This window comes from Castor canadensis, chromosome 12, assembly GCF_047511655.1.
Source record: "Castor canadensis chromosome 12, mCasCan1.hap1v2, whole genome shotgun sequence".
In the NCBI taxonomy this organism is placed as follows: domain Eukaryota; kingdom Metazoa; phylum Chordata; class Mammalia; order Rodentia; family Castoridae; genus Castor; species Castor canadensis.
The window spans coordinates 117,100,386-117,118,261 of NC_133397.1; positions in this window are offsets into that span (position 1 = coordinate 117,100,386).

The following is a 17,876-nucleotide window of genomic DNA, read 5'->3' on the forward strand; positions in this document are numbered from 1 at the left end:
CATAGAGAATTTGAAAAAGCACAAGAATAAACAAAGGAAACCATAGAAGCACTGCATAAACACCAAAGTGAAACAAAGAACACAATTAATAAAGAGATAAATGAGCTCAGAACAAAAATAGACAACATTAAAGAGGAAACAACCCAGGATATGGAAAATCTCAAAAAAGAATGAAACAGAATTGCAAAACAAAACAGAAGGTCAAACCAGCAGAATAGAACAAACAGAAAACAGAATGTCAGAACTTGAAGATCAAATGGCAATTAAAGGAAAAACTGAAGAACTGTTAATTAAACAACTCAAGACCTGTGAAAAGAAAATGCAAGAACTCACTGACTCCATCAAAAGACCAAACCTGAGAATCATGGGCATTGAAGAAGGAGAAGAGGTGCAAGCAAAGGGAATGTGTAATATATTCAACAAAATAATAACAGAAAATTTCCCAAATCTAGAGAAAGCTATTCCCATACAGATGCAAGAGGCCTCCAGAACACCAAACAGATCAGATCAAAATAGAACTACCCCACAGCATATCATCATTAAAACAAGACAGAAACTAGGGAAAGAATATTGAAGGCTGTCAGAGAGAAAAAACAAATAACATACAAAGACAAACCCATCAAAATCACAGCAGACTTCTCAACAGAAACATTAAAAGCAAGAAGAGCTTGGGGAGAGCTCTTCTGGGCACTGAATGAAAATAACTTCAACCCCAGGATACTCTACCCAGCAAAACTATCATTCAAAATGGATGAAGCAATAAAGTCTTCTATGATAAACAGAAAAAAAACAATATGTGACCATAAAGCCACCACTACAAAAGATTCTTCAAGGGATTCTGCACACAGAAAGTGAAACCCAACATAACCATGAAAGGGCAGGCAGCACCAAACTACAGGAAAAGAAAAAGCAAGAAAGTAGAGCGTAACCTCAACTTAGGTACATACAATTAAACCTTCAAACAACTAAGACAAATAAATGACAGGAATCAACACATACCTATCATTACTAACACTTAATTTTAACGGACTTAATTCACCCATCAAAAGGCACTGCTTGAGGAAATGGATTAAAAACGAAGATCCAGCAAGTTGTTGCTTACAGGAGACCCATCTCACCAACAGAAATAAGCATAGACTTAGGATGAAAGGCTGGAAGAAGATTTACCAAGCCAATGGCCCCCGAAAACAGGCAGGAGTAGCAATACTCATCTCTGACAAAGTAGACTTCAAACCTACATTGATCCAATGAGATAAAGAAGGACATTCCATACTAATAAAAGGGGAAATAGACCAAAAAGAAATAATAATTATCAACCAATATGCACCCAATGTCAACACACCCAATTTCATCAAACATACCCTGAAAGACCTAAAAGCATATATTTACTTCAATACAGTGCTTGTGGGAGACTTTAACACCCCATTATCATCAATATATAGGTCATCCAAACAAAAAATCAATAAAGAAATTCAAGATCTAAAATATACAATAGATCAAATGGACCTACTTGATATCTACAGAATATTTCATCCAACTTCTACAAATATACATTCTTCTCAGCAGCCCATGGAACCTTCTCCAAAATAGATCATATCCTAGGGCACAAAGCAAGCTACAGCAAATATAAGAAAATAAAAATTATACCGTGCATACTATCTGATCACAATGAAGTAAAAGTAGAACTCAACAACAAAAGTAAAGACAAAAAACATGCAAACAGCTGGAAACTAAATAACTTTTTACTTAATGAACAATGGGTCATTGATGAAGTAAAAGAGGAAATTAAAAAGTTCCTGGAAGTCAATGAAAATGAAAACACAACCTACCGGAACCTATGGGACACAGCAAAGGCAGTCCTGAGAGGAAAGTTTATAGCCATGAGGACATATATTAAAAAGACTGAAAGATCCCAAATCAATGACCTAATGATACATCTCAAACTCCTAAAAAACAAGAACAAGCAAATCCCAAAACAAATAGAAGGAGGGAAATAATAAAAATAAGAGCTGAAATCAACAAAACAGAAACAAAAAAAACATACAAAGAATTAATGAAACAAAAAGTTGGTTCTTTAAAAAAATAAACAAGATCAACAGACCCCTGGGAAACCTGACCAAAATGAGGAGACAAAAAACCCAAATTAGTAGAATCAGGAATGCAAATGGGGAGATAACAACAAACACCATGGAAGTCCAGGAAATCATCGGAGACTACTTTGAGAACCTATATTCAAATAAATTTGAAAATCTAAAAGAAATGGACAGATTTCTAGATACATATGATCATCCAAAACTGAACCAAGAGGATATTGATCACCTGAATAAATCTATAACACAAAATGAAATTGAAGTAGCAATCAAGAGTCTCCCTAAAAAGAAAAGTCCAGGACCTGACGGAATCTCTGCTGAATTCTACCAGACCTTTAAAGAAGAACTGACACCAACCTTCCTTAAATTGTTCCATGAAATAGAAAGGGAAGGAAAACTGCCAAACACATTTTATGAAGCCAGTATTACACTTATCCCAAAACCAGGCAAAGTCACCTCCAAAAAGGAGAACTATAGGCAAATCTCCTTAATGAACATTGATGCAAAAATCCTCAAGAAAATAATGGCAAACTGAATTAGGCAACACATCAAAAAGATTATTCACCATGACCAAGTAGGCTTTATCCCAGAAATGCAGGGGTGATTTAACATACAAAAATCAATAAATGTAATAAACCACATTAATAGAAGCAAAGACAAAAACCACTTGATAACCTCAAATGATGAAGAAAAAGCCTTTGATAAGATCCAACACCATTTCATGATAAAAGCTCCAAGAAAATTAAGAATAGAAGGAAATTACCTCAACATTATAAAAGCTATATATGACAAACCTACAGTCAGCATTATACTTAACAGAGAAAAACTGAAACCATTCCTTCTAAAATCAGGAACCAGACAAGGATGCCCACTATCTCCACTCCTATTCAACATAGTACTGGAATTCCTAGCCAGAGCAATTAGGCAAGAAGAAAGAATAAAAGGAATACAAATAGGTAAAGAAACTGTCAAAATATCCGTGTTTGCAGATGACATGATGCTATACTTTAAAGACCCAAAAAACTCTACTCAGAAGCTCCTAGACACCATCAATCACTATAGCAAGGTAGCAGGATATAAAATCAACATAGAAAAATCATTAGCATTTCTATACACTAATAATGAACAAATTGAAAAGGAATATATGAAAACAATTCCATCTACAATAGCCTCAAAAAAAATCAAATACCTAGGTATAAACCTAACAAAGGATGTGAATGACCTCTACAAGGAAAACTATAAACTTTTGAAGAAAGAGATTGAGGAAGACTATAGAAAGTGGAGAGATCTCCCATGCTCATGGATTGGTAGAATGAACATAGTAAAAATGTCTATACTCCCAAAAGTAATCTACATGTTTAATGCAATTTCCATCAAAATCCCAATGACATGCATCAAAGAGATTGAAAAATCTACCATTAAATTTATATGGAAACACAAGCGGCCACGAATAGCCAAGGCAATATTCAGTCAAAAGAACAATGCTGGAGGTATCACGATATCTGACTTCAAACTATATTACAAAGCAATAACAATAAAAACAGCATGGTACTGGCACAAAAACAGACACGAAGACCAGTGGAACAGAATAGAGGACCCAGATATGAAGCCACACAACTATAACCAACTTGTCTTTGACAAAGGCGCTAAAAATATATGATGGAGAAAAAGCAGCCTCTTCAATAAAAACTGTTGGGAAAACTGGTTAGCAGTCTGCAAAGAACTGAAACTAGATCCATGTATATCACCCTATACCAATATTAACTCAAAATGGATCAAGGATCTTAATATCAGACCACAAACTCTAAAGTTGGTATAGGAAAGAGTAGGAAATACTCTGGAGTTAGTAGGTATAGGTAAGAACTTTCTCAACAAAACCCCAGCAGCACAGCAACTAAGAGATAGCATAGATAAATGGGACTTCATAAAACTAAAAAGCTTCTGCTCAACAGAAGAAATGTTCTCTAAACTGAAGAGAACACCTACAGAGTGGGAAAAAACATTTGCCAGCTACACATCAAAGGACTGATAAACAGAATATATAGGGAACTTAAAAAACTAAATTCTCCCAAAACTAATGAACCCACAAAGGAATGGGCAAGTGAACTAAACACATCTTTCTCAAAAGAAGAAATTCAAATGGCCAAAAAACACATGAAAAAATGCTCACCATCTCTAGCAATAAAGGAATTGCAAATTAAAACCACACTAAGATTCCACCTCACTCCTGTTAGAATAGCCATCATCAGCAACACCACCAACAACAGGTGTTGGTGAGGATGTGGGGAAAAAGGAATCCTCTTACCATGTTGGTGGGAATGTAAACTAGTACAACCACTCTGAACAAAAATTTGGAGGCTACTTAAAAAGCTAAACATTGATCTACCATTTGATCCAGCAATACCACTCTTGGGGATATACCCAAAAGAATGTGACACAGGTTACTCCAGAGACACCTGCACACCCACGTTTATTGCAGCACTATTCACAATAGCCAAGTTATGGAAACAGGCAGATACCTTAAAAGCAACTGAGGCCAATAGGAGAAGGGGACCAGGAACTAGAGAAAAGGTTAGATCAAGAAGAATTAACCTAGAAGGTAATACACATGCACAGGAAAGTAATGGAGTCAACTCCCTGTATAGCTGTCCTTGTCTCAACTAGCAAAAACCCTTGTTCCTTCCTATTATTGCTTATACTCTCTTTTCAACAAAATTAGAGATAAGGGCAAAATAGTTTCTGTCAGTTATTGAGGAGGTAGGGGGGGAGAGAGGGGGCGGGGTGGGCCATAAAAAGAGGGGGTGGGGGCAGGGGTGGGAAATGACTCAGGCATTGTATGCACATATGAATAATAAATAAATAAATAAATAAATAAAATAAAGTAGACCTGTTTAAAAAAAAAAGAAAAAGAAAAGGATGGGAAAGGGAAATTATGTAGAATACATGTTTATAATGGAGCTAAAAATATTTTTATTATTTTTTCTTTCTCTTGAACAGGCTTAGATGGGACATTGCTTGTTTCTCCATTAATTGATGGATGATACCTTGTAATCAATATGATCTCCTATAATTCCTATAGCTAAATAATCTCTGCCTTATTTTTTCTATGCTAATGATTTTTGGATTCCTAGGAATGATGATCATGGTCTCAAAAGGATAAAAACAAAGGAATAAAGAGCTAGTAGTTTTGGAGACAGAGCTTAGAGATACCCTGAGTCAATGCCCATTATTTTGGGGAAGTTTGGAGGGATAGAGAGTGGACTGATGGGCACATGACTTTCATAGAGTTTCACTAGTGTGAAAAAGCTCATGGTATCAAAATGGTATAGACACAGACTAGACAAAATTCTGGAGGTGTGCAACAGAAATGTAAGAGACATTCCCAGACTCATACAACCTAGTTGGAAAAAATTAATGAGGCTATAAAACGTTCATAAAAATCATCATATATGATGAAGTGCTCAAATAAATACTGTAGAAATCCAGAATAAAATAAATATGACCTGAAACAGCTAAAAGACAGGAACTTTGAGGTATTTTGCTTTTCCCTAGTCCTTTTCATTTCTTTATTCTTACACTTGTTAGTGACTATGGGATAGAGTTTTGTTCTCAGCCACCATAATGTCCACCAAAAAATTTTTAAGCAAATATAAAAATAATAATAAAATGTAAGTTAAAACATGAAGCTTGCTATGCAAACACAGTTTCAAGAAAAGTTCCTTATCCAGGGTTTTCCAACTGGTATGTAATGAATCCTACAAATTGGTAATGGTGATTAATTTTTGTTTATGGCAAAGAGAATTTAAACCATTTAAAATATTATGAATTTATAAAACTTGGTAATACATTTGAATATTATGTAAATGCTACCTGTTGCTGAACAGAAGAATTGTGGTTTTGGTACTTCAGATTTCATATGTGCAACCATTGTTACACTACAGACCCTTCTGCAGGAGTCATACCATTGCATCACTTACCTCTCTCCTTCCCATCGAACCATTTCCATTTTCTTTGGTTAATTCCTGGGCTTTTTTTTTTTCTTCTAAAAAAAGAAAATCACAGACACTTAAAAAATGACATTTGGTATGAGATTCAAAATCTGGCTTTAGTACTTGCTAGTTGTTTAACATTGGAAAATTTAGGTAATTTGAGTTTAGACTCTATTTTGTTAATCTGTAAGATGGAGATAATAATATTATTTACCTAGAGGGATTATTAGGAATGTTAAATAAGTCTTTTAAAGACTTATTAGAAAAATGCCTGGCACATAGTCATGTTCAGTAAGCGTTAGCAATTAAGGTTATGATTCTAATTATTTTTTAAGAGTATCTAAACCTTAATTGACCTAATTTTTTCAAACTGCAGTTTTTTTTCTTATGCAATAATTATTATTTCAAGTTACCAATGAATCAGAGTCTGGTGCTTATTAAATTTTATAATGAGCTATTTTTTTTTCAAAGTTGAAATGTTAATTATCCAGACCAAATAAATGAACAAATTCAGTTAAACTTTATTTTGAAAGAACTGTAGGTCAGAAGTTACAGAAATCAATATGTTATTATATATATGACAATTACAAGTATTTTATAATGTAACATTTTCAGAAATTTAATTGTTATACTAAACAGAAGAATAATAATTTTTACTTTAGGTTTTACATAAAATTATTCATATCTTCAGAATGTTTTTAAATTTTGATAGAAATGCATGATATAAATTTTAAATGAAATTTTGGAATGTTTAATTGACTATTGTAGTCCCTTTAAGTATTTCCTACTTAGCTGATTTTTGTAAACATGTTTTCTAATATTAATAGAAAACTTTTTGATTAAAAGTAGAAAGCTACTATACTCCCGATGTAAATCCAATAGTGTAAACATATTGTCTTCACTAAATAATATGAAGATTAAATAAGCTTTATAAAGCCACTAGAAAAAGGTCTAGCACAATTTTTTCAAACATGCATTGGAGAATCACTACAATTCATTCCTCTTCACCTAGAAAGGTCATTTTTTGGATGGAATTTTTATTTTTTATTTTTTTATTTTTCTTTTATTATTCATATGTGCATACAAGGCTTGGTTCATTTCTCCCCCCTGCCCCCACCCCCTCCCTTACACCCACTCCCCCTCTCCTTCTCCCCCCCCAATACCCAGCAGAAACTATTTTGCCCTTATTTCTAATTTTGTTGTAGAGAGAGTATAAGCAATAATAGGAAGGAACAAGGGTTTTTGCTTTAGTTTCTCTTTGTTAAGGGCAACAAATGCTAGCTAGTTTTTTAGGTGTCTTACCTATCCTCATTTTGGATGGAATATTAGCAAATGAATCAAAGGTTATAAACAAATTCTTTGGCATCTTTATTTTTCTTAAAAAATATTTGTAAGCACTGGAGAGTTTTTTTACTTATTAATTGTTGAATAGCAATCATGTTAAGTGTAATGGCTTAAAACAACAAACATTTATTATTTTAGAGTTTTTGTGGGTCAGGAATCCAGGAATGGCTGAGCTGAGTTCTCTGGCTTAGGGTTAATCATGAGGTTGATTGGAGCTAAACTTTGGGACAGATCTATGATTTCATTTGCAGATTCAACCAGATGAAGATTCTCTCCTCTTCCTCCTCTTCCTCCTCCTTCTTCTTTTAGTACCGGTGATTGAACTGAGGGTTTCATGCTTCCTAGCAAGCTTTCTACCACTTGAGCCAAGCCCCTAGTCCTTTGGCTTTTAGGGTTTTTTTCCTTCTTCCTCAAGTAGTGTTTCACACTAACTGCCTGGACTGGTTTCTGACCATGATCCTTCTACCTCTGTCTCCCAAGTAGTTGACTTAATAGGCATGCTTAGTCCCGGGGAGATTCATTTCTAAATCTTCACCTGTGGTTCTTGCCAGGATTCGCTTCTTGGGGGTTTTGGACCTCAGTTCCTAACTGGCTTTTTGATGGAGACCTCTCAGTTCTCAACCACCTGAGCCTCTCAGTAAGGCAGTTCACATCATGACAGTGGCTTCCTTGAGAAGGCTAAGAGAGTCCGAGAGCACAAGAGAGAGAATACAAAACTAAAGCCACAGTCTTTCTGTAACTTAATGCTGGACTTAACATTTCATAACTTTTGCTGTAATGTCTATATTAAAAGAAATCATTAGTGCAACTCATACTAAAGGGGAGAATATTAGAAAAGAACAGGACTGCCATGAGGTGAGGAGCATCGGGAGCTGTTCTAGAGGCTGTCCACAACACAGTATGCTGCAAATCTGCTTCACCCACCGTTTTCCCTCATTAAGTGAATAGCAAGTCCTTCTTTCTGGTTTCAGCATCAAAAACTTCAACATTATTTTTGAGTTGTTTTTTTCCTCACCTGTCATTCTAATCTGTTAGAAAAAAATCATGACCTCTATTTCAAACATAAATGCGAACTTCTGCTACTTTCTCACACTTTCTTACTGCTACTGTGATCCTAGATATCACACTTTTGTGTCTAGATTACAGTCCCCTACCAGGTCTTCCTTCTTTTGCCCTTATCTACCAAAGTCTATACTTTCTAAACAGAGTAGAGGAACCACTATCCAACAGAAATCAGGTATGTCACTTCATCCAAAATCTGTCTTGTCTCTACATCATATTCAGAGTGGAAGCCAAAGTTGATAATGGTCTGTGAAGCTTTACTTAAGTTGGCTGGGAATTCCATGACTCCTGCTTCCCTCTTCTGTCATATGCTCCACTACTGCCATGCTGACTTCCTTGTTACTCCTCAAACTCAAGGGTGTTCTTCCCCAGGGGACCTTTCTGTAAATTTCCCATGTGCCTAGAAAGTTCTTTCCCTGAATTTTTGCTTGATCAACTTTCTCTAATGCTTCATTTATTTCTTAAGTCTTTTTTGTAGGGCCTTTCCCAACCATGTTATTTTACATGGAATGTCACCGGACCTCTTCACCCTGATTTGCTCTTTTTCCCATAACACACATCATCTGCTAAGAGGTGATTTGCGTCTCAAAAAATTGCTTTGTTGAGGCTTTATTTGCTACTCCCTCAGAGTCTGACATTATTTGGAAACAAGATCACTATAGATAGCACTAGTTTAGATGAGGTCATATTGGAGTAAGCTGGGCCTGTAATTCAACATTTCTGGTGTCATTGTAAAGAGTGAGAATTTGGGTAGAGACATAGGCACCAGAAAAATGCCATGTGAAGAGGAAGGCTGAGATTATGGTGATGCGTCTTCAAATCAAGGAATGCCATAGACTGCCAAGAAGTCATCAGAATCTGGGGTATAAGCATGGGATATATCTTTCCCTATAGCACTTTAGAGAAGCTGATGCTGAAAACATTTGACCTTGGATTTCTAAACCCCAGAATTATGAGAAATTAAATTTCTGTTATTTAATGTCACCCAATTTGTGGTACATTGTTATGGCAGCCCTAAAAAAACTAATATGTATCCTTTAAATATATAATTTACTTTTAAAATTTACTTTTGTTTACTGCCTGTTTTTCCCTACTGTAATGTGTTTATGTAGCAGAGATACTTGTATTTGAGGGCCACTGGCAAAGAATTTTTCCTAGCATATAGTAGATTCTCAATAAATACTTATTGTATAAATGACCAATTACAAATTTATCATATGAAATCACTTATACAATACCAGAGTATGCTTACAAAACTAATTACAAAGTTCTATAATGCCCAAATAAAGAGTGCCTTTCTACTTCATGCTTTTTGTTTACTACTCTGCCATGAAACTGGTAGTGTTACCCAAGGGATCAATGATTCAAAACATATTAGTCAAGTTTCATTATCATAATGAAACATCTGATGCATGCTACTTATGAGGAAAAGAGATTTAGCTCACAGTTCAGGAGGTTCAAAGTCCAAATGGCATAGTGTAGGCTTTTTGGGACTAGGGCCACCCCTTGTCTGTGTCACCTCTTGGTGAATAGCAATATCTAGCTATACCTCAAACCGGGAACAAAGAGGAGCACCAGCCTTGGCTCTTTTGAAACCCTCTTGTGAGAACGCAGGAGGTCATATGATATGTCCTTCCCCAGAATGCACACCCAATGACTGAAGGATGACCCTCTCAGCTTCGCTTCTTAAAGGTTCCACACTTTCTCCCAATACTGCCACCCTGGGTATCAATCCACTATTCACGTGAAGTTTGCAGCAACACAATTAATGCAAATCCAAACCATAGCACAAAGGAAACAGAAAATGTGCAACTTTTTGAATAATCAAGTTAGTAAGCACATGTTTAATGACAGAGAGAAGAGAGATAACACTTATCCAGAATATTGCTAGATTTTTAAAAAGTTTCATCACAGCTTGAGTAATACTTCAAGAATGGTAGTAGTGAGCATTTCTCTTTGAAGAACTTATTTATTCTACAAAATGCAGAAAGTGCCTATAGCAAATAAAATATTTAGATAAGTGAATATTTCAATACAAATATCGCAGAAACTCTGCATAAAATTGTATGTCCTGATAATGAGAAAGAATGAGAAAGAATGATAGAAAGTTATAAAGGCTTTTGGATAAGTTCATATTACAAACCTAAGATTCAAGAAATGTATCATTTTCTTCACAAGGAGGCTTTCAGATGTAGACATTTGTTGTGGATCAAAATTCCACATTAAATGATGTTATCAAAATGGTGAATCTAATCAAATCCAGGCTGTCCTATCCTGTTGATTTTGGCTTTATGTGAAGAAATGAGATCAGACACCATTCTCTGCTGGTACATCTAGAATTGTGTCGCTTATTTAAAGACAGACATTTGCCAAGAATTTGTAAGCTGTAAGAAAAATACTTTTTTCTGAATGGTTCTCCCATTTGAGTATTTTTAAAACATAGCTATTGGTTTGTAAAGATTTACATTATTGATACCCTAAAGGAATTAATTGAAATATTGCAAGAATCCCATGAAGAGATGGCCTGTGCAGAGTTTATACACTCAAAAATTTAAATCTTGAAAATACGGGGTGAAAAATGTTCGCTAATGATATTTAACTGGTGCTATAATTTGTGATGTTCTTAATGATGAATTATTAAGGACTGATAAGGCAACATCTGGCTGTAAGGAAAAGTTCTGTCATTATTCTGAGATACTCAATATGAAAAATTGTATTGGATGTGAAATCCAATCACATTATTGCAATATTTTTCAAAAATGTATTGGTCAGTGAATGAAAACATAGAGCTGTTAGAGTTAAGGACATGCAAGTTAAAGTGGTTGCTCTCAATTCTATTAACTGTGACAATTCCATCCATCAGTCAAAATGTTGTCAATAATCTTCCGATATTTGCCACTTCTGTGAATAAATTTTCTCATCAATGGTTGAGTATAAAAATTTAAAGGATCATCTGTTCTTGTCACTTATTTTTGCACTATTTTGCCAATTAACCAAAACTGTATGCTTTAAAGCAGTAATTAATTCTCATTGCTCAGAGTGCTGTCATTCGTCTGGATTCCACATGCAGTAAGTTGTCTGTATTCCATGTGTGATTTTGGCTTCAGGTCTCTCATGTGATCAGGTCAGCTACCAACTGAATCTATAGTCGTTAGGGTATGTATCCAAGATTTCTGGGAGTTAATACTGGCGGTGAACTAAGTTGGAGCTATCAATGTACGCGTCTTACATTTGGCTTCTTTGTGCAGCATAGGCTTCTTCTGGTTGGAAGCTTGGTTTTGACATCAATCATTACCCAAAGAAGATTTATAGTGAACCAGATGTAAGTGCTAAAGTCTCTTATGAAACTTAGATTTAGATTCAAAAGTTCAAAAGTTCAATAAGTTACTTCTACTTCACTTAGAATAACTCACTAAGAGGGTCCCAAATTCAAAGGAAGAGAAATTTGATTCTGTTTCTTTGTTTAAAAAATTAGCATAAATTAATTTTACAAAGGGGTTTCATTGTGATAGTGATAGCATTCATATAATGTACATTGATGAAATTTACCCCATCTGTATATCTATATTACTCTTTCTTAATGACCCTCTTTTCTACACCCTAGTTTTAAAGTTTTTGGTGTATTTCATTGTGAGATATACATATATATATATGTATTATATAATATATGTAATTACTATATATATTACTTATATAATACTCACCCCGTGTCATTCTCTCCTTTCTGTTTCTTGATGTGAGAAACTGTGTACATGTACACAGAAGGAACTCACAGATGCCATCATAGAGATACACTGGAATGCACAATTCTTATTAATAGGCTTTATTTGTTGGAGTCAGTTTGAAAACTTGAGAAGATACAGAATTTTGCTGTAAAGCCCCTGCAACCACACCTGTATAGCTTTCCCCCCATTGTCAATATCTTCCATGAGAAGTATTGTACATTTGTCACAATTGATGAACTTACAATGATGTGTCACAATCATCCAAAGTGTATGTGAAGGTCACTCTTGCGGTTGTATATTTTATTGGACAAATTTATAATGACAAGTGTCTACCATCATAATATCATATAGAGTAGTTTCACTGCCATACAATTTTTTCTGTGCTCCATTTATTCATAAAGTTTTGATGAGAAATTGAATATAAACACTTAGAGAATAAAAAATAGATTAAAATATGCTCACTGAAGCAAATTTAAGTTAATAATTAATAATATGAAAATATTTCACTTAAAAATAGAATATATCTCATAAATAAGATTAATAAGTGCCTTTCTCATAAGATAGGCTCAATAAGTATTGGCTTTTCCTGCATGTTAACTTTTCAGTATTGAGTTGCTGTTTAAAGTTATCAAAGTAACAATGATAATTAATACTTATATAATAATTACTGAGTGCCAAGTACCATCCCATGTGCTTCCTAAGTATTAACTTATTTAAAGGTTCCCAATTCTCTGTCTTGCAAGTTAGGTATTATATTGCTAGCTGCATTCTAGAGATGATAGAACTGTGGTATAGAAAGAGTAAGTAATTTGTCAAAGGTCACATAGCAAGTTGACGATTGAGCCAGCATAAAAATTTAGACTCTGGTTTCAGATAACAGGCTCTCAGACAGTATGTTACACTATGCAAATTCTACTTTTGATTAGAAAAGTAAAGAAGTATAAATTATAACTCAAATAAAATAAAAGCTGTTCAATTTCACACTCTCTTATACTAAAATGTACTTGGTAAAGAATTTATTGCTTTAGTGGATATTGTGTTTTCATATCAAGGACAATACCCAGAACTTAGGTCTTGTTTCCTAATGTCATTCTCCAATATAAGAAATCAAGGCTCCTTCGGTAAATGGCTATTTGTAGGGTTGGAATAACATAAGTGTGAAGCACCTTATAGTACCAAATGTAAAGAAATGCTACAACAAGCACAGCACAAAAAGTGAGAGTAGGACATCTCAAAACAACACAAGAGCCAACATGAAAGAGTCCCAGTGGCCAAACTGAAATCAACTTGAACTACAAAATAACCCAGTATTACTCAAATTGTAAAATAAGTATTCATTAGTCCATGCTGAGATTAGTAAATGGTGGGTACCTCAATGGATGGTAAGAAGAGAGAAATCATCATCAGAGATAATTCCAAGTAAGATATGTAATTCCTCCTCCTCAAGGAGATGCAGCATAGTCCCTTATGGCTTTAGGATGGGCTGAGGTGATGACGCCCTTTCCAAGAAGAGAGTATGGAAGTAACCCGATAGACACCATCTTGACCAAGAGATAGAGGTTCATTTCCCTGATAAAAAATTGTGTTGGTATACCGTACTTCCTGATATGATGCAACGAGAAAGGCATGAGTGAGCAAAGAATACCAGAAAAGTCCGAACTGGGGAAAAGCAATGGAATACCCGATCAGTAATCTTCAAATGTATCAAGTCATGAAAAATAAGGACAGACTGAGAAACTGTCACAAACCAGGGAAGATGGAAACATCATGGTAAAACACATTGTGGTACTTTGTTTTGCCTCCTGCTATGGGTAAAAAAAGAGGATATACTGTAATAAATAATGAAATTTTAAGAAAATATACAGTTTAGTTAGTAATTAAGTCAATTTCTTAGATTTAAAACATATATCATAGTTAACATATAAGATAGTAATATTAAAGGAAGCTGGGTGAATGGTTCATAGGAACTCTACTAACTTTGCAGGTCTTCCGTAAGCCTAAAATGATTTCAAAGTTTCATTGAAATAATAATATAGCATAATGTATACATTTATACAATGTATTCACTAATAAAAATGTCCATAAACACCCAGAGAAACAGAAGGTAGGAAAACTGGCTAGGAGGAAACATATAGTCAAATGTTAGTTGTGGTTGTTTCTGGATTTTAGGAACAGGGATTAATTTTTTCTCCTTAATATTCTCCTATATTTTTGAATTACCTATAATGAACATATTTTACTTTCATAATTAAAAACGTGAAAAAAGGAAAAAGCAATGTCGTATAAACACAGCTTATGAACAGCATTTGTTAGAGTTCTCAGAATGTTAATTGATGCAAATGAGAATGCCAACTAATTTTTTAAGTAGTTAGGAACAAGTACAGTGGGAACTAGGATGGTAGTTGGGTGAAGCATCTGGAGGGTAAACTGCTTCCTGTTTTCTAATGTTCACCCCTTCTGAGAAAGATATTCCAGTGATATTGATGCTCTCTCTGTATTTCTAATGAAAAATGAACTGACTTTGTAAACTGTAGGTTTTCTCTGAATCTCAGGTTCTTCATGTGGAACAAACGAAGAATGGCAGCTAGATAGAGCTGGAATGCAATGTGTAAAGTACTATACAAATGTTAGGGACTATTATTATTAATATTGTTATTAGTAGTGATATTGTGATAACATCAACATCAGTGCTGGCAACTTACTAGTAATATTTTTCACCATTTTCAATGCAATGTAGTATCTTGTGTTAGATCTTGAAAAAGAAGAAGGACATAAATTGAGCTATGTGTGTGTATTATATGTAAAGATAATGGTCCCTTCAAAATATCATTCATTTTATTTTAGATGCTGTTTTCTTAGTACTAGGGGTTGAACCCAGGGCCTCATGCATGCTAGGCAAACAATCTACTACCAAGCTGTGCCTCCAGAACTTTTGTTTTTGTTTTGTTTCTGAGATGGTCTCGATGACTTTGCCTGGGCTGGCCTTGATTTCTCAATCCTCCTGCCTCTGTCTCCCCAATAGCTAAGATTACAGCTTTGTAGCACTATGCTAGGTTCAGATGCCAGGGGTTCTTGAAGTAAAGTACAAGGTTCAAAAAATCATGAAAATCTCACCTACTAGACTTTTTTGTCTAGTGTCAGATGGCTTTTCAGTTTGCACTAAGAGGATTAGGCCAATTGTTCCTTTGTCATTGTCACTGGGCCTTATGTTTATGCCTTTCAAATCAGTCATTACTCTATAAAGTGTTTATTTTTTTGTCTGTTTCCTTCACTGTTCTAGGTTCTTTGAGGACAGAGCCCTGGCTTAGACACCTTTGTATTCTCAGCTGCAACAAAGACAAATGTTTTTCCAGCATATATCAAGTGTTCAAAAATTTGCTACACTGAATCATTTGTATATTATTCAGACAGGTTTAGGGTTTTGTTTCAAGGCCCTTGGAAGACAAAGAGACTTTAGAGGGTAACATCATATTCCAATATAGTGATAATATATTTCAGAAAATCTATTTCAATGGTGAACTGCCTCTTCTTGGCATCATAAAAGAGAAATGCAAAGTATTTATTAATGTGCAGTGAAATACTGGTAGGGATAAGGAACAAAGTCTCAAGGTTTTTGTCAGAATAACAGGAGACCGATGGAGTCACATTCTGCACTTTCAACTCTAAGAAACTATGACTTCTTATGGAAGTGATTGGAGAAGTGTCAATTAATCAACCTTAATTTAGCTTTTGCTACTTGCCAGGTACTCTGCAATGCCATGCCTTTTGACTCCTTTATATCTTCTACTTGAATCAGAGAGGTGTTAATGAATTAGGGAGGTGTTAATAACCCCCTTCTTTAAAATGAAGAAATAGCTCCTTGTATATTCTTGTTATTAATCCTTTGTCAGATGTACATCTGGGAGAGATTTTCTCCCATTCTGTAGACTGTCTCTTCAGTCAATTGACTGTTTTCTTTGCTGTGCAGGGCTTTTTTAGCCTTTTAGTCTGATGACATCCAATTTGTCAATTATTTCTCTTAATTGCTGAGCTATTGGAGTTTATTCATAAGGTATTGACTATATGTTCCAGCATATCCCCCATTCCTTCCTGTAGTAGTTTCAGAGTTTCCTATTTTATGTTAAGATGTTTGATACATTTTGAATTTATACTACTAGAAGGTGAGGGACTGGAATCTAGTTTTAATCTTCTGCAAGTGGATATTTAGTTTCCCCAGAAATATTTGTTGGCAAGGCTATCTTTTCTCCAACACATGTTTTGAGCTCCTTTGTCATAAATGAAATGGGTGTAGCTGTGTGGGTTTGTTTGTGTCTGCTATTCTGGTCCAGTGGTCTTCATGTCTGTTTTGTGGCAGTACCACACTATTTTTGGTATAGCATCTAATACAGTTTGAAATTAGGTATTGTGGTACCTCCAGTGCTGCTCTTTTTTGATCAGGATGGAGTTAAAAATGCTAACCCTAAAAAGAATCAACAACCCATTGAATAAATGGACAAATGAACTGAACAGAAAAAAGAAATACAAATGCTTACTAAATACATGAAGAAATGCTCAACATCTTTGCCCATAAAAGAAATGCAAATCAAAATGACACTGAGATTTCACATTACTCCAGTGAGAATGGCTATCATCAATAACACAAACAAAAAACAAAAGTGCCCCTATACACTGTTGGTTGGAATCTAAATTAGTGCAACCATTATGGAAAGAAATTTGGAGGTTAATCAGAAAACGAAAAACAGACCTAACATATGATCCAATGATACCGTTACTTAGTATATACCTGAAAGATTGTATGCACAGATACAATAAAGCCACTTGCATTTCCTTGCTTATTTCAGCACTATTCACAATAGCCAAACTTTGGAAACAGCTCAGATGCACTACAACTGATGAATGGGTTAAGAAAATGTGATATATATACCTAATGAAGCATTAATCAGCCACACAGAAGAATGAAATTATGTTGTTTCCAGGTAAGTAGATGGAACTTGAGATCATGTTACATGAAGTAAGTCAGGTTCAGAAGACAAAAGTTGGTTTTCTCTCATATATGGGAGCTAGATCTATAACATAAACATATACCTATATGTTTCTACCACTGTGGGTTGCTTTATCACAGGCCATCCCTGTGCATGTTTTGGAACCTTCAGAACTGTGAGCCAAAATAAACCTTTCTCTTATAAGTTAATCATTTCATTTATATATTATAGTGACAGAAAGATGACTAACAGACTCCCACATTCACTTAACATTCATCATTTCTCAAAGTTCTATCCCCTAATAGCATCACATGGGTTGTTAGAGCTTCAAAACATATAGATTTGGGAGAGAAAATAGACAGTCAATCCATAACATGATAATAATGGATTTCTAATATTAGCATTTTGTTTTGAGATGCATAGTCCAAAGATTCATATAAGCACTTAGAAAGGCTTTATTCATTAATAAGGTACCTTTAATTTTCTGATCTTATACAGTTTTGCAATGATGAGGGAAAATGAGTCCTTACTAGGATAGAAAAATATAAGGATATTTGTGAATTGAGTTAAAATTAGATAAAAGAAAACAAAATTTAGAAGATCAGGTTTTAAAAACATTTTTCTAAAACTTGGGGTTATTACCAACTTGTAGGTGCTTTCGTTAGTCAGTTTCTTTTCCTTCTT